Here is a 294-nt window from a genome sequence, read left to right as displayed (position 1 = left end):
AATCAGTTAATGAAATGTTAAAGACCTACTTTTATGAACAAGACCAAACAGACTATGATGTTAAACTATTAAATCATTCACCGTTCACGTTCTACAGGTACAGGTTTGACTAATACAAAATAATTTATAGAACAGGAGCAGGAATCAGTGCATTTGCAGGACACCTTTACAAAACATGTAATGTTACCATACTTAAAATTATTATCAATCTTACATTTAAAATATGAGGAAATCCTCTTGCCCCTTTTATATGATTTTGACATGTAAAGCAAACTATACTTAACAAGCCTTTGA

The sequence above is a fragment of the Frankliniella occidentalis genome, unplaced genomic scaffold, assembly GCF_000697945.3.
Source record: "Frankliniella occidentalis isolate FOCC.00 unplaced genomic scaffold, Focc_3.1 Scaffold219, whole genome shotgun sequence".
Classification (NCBI taxonomy): domain Eukaryota; kingdom Metazoa; phylum Arthropoda; class Insecta; order Thysanoptera; family Thripidae; genus Frankliniella; species Frankliniella occidentalis.
Note: the sequence above shows the minus strand (reverse complement) of the source record.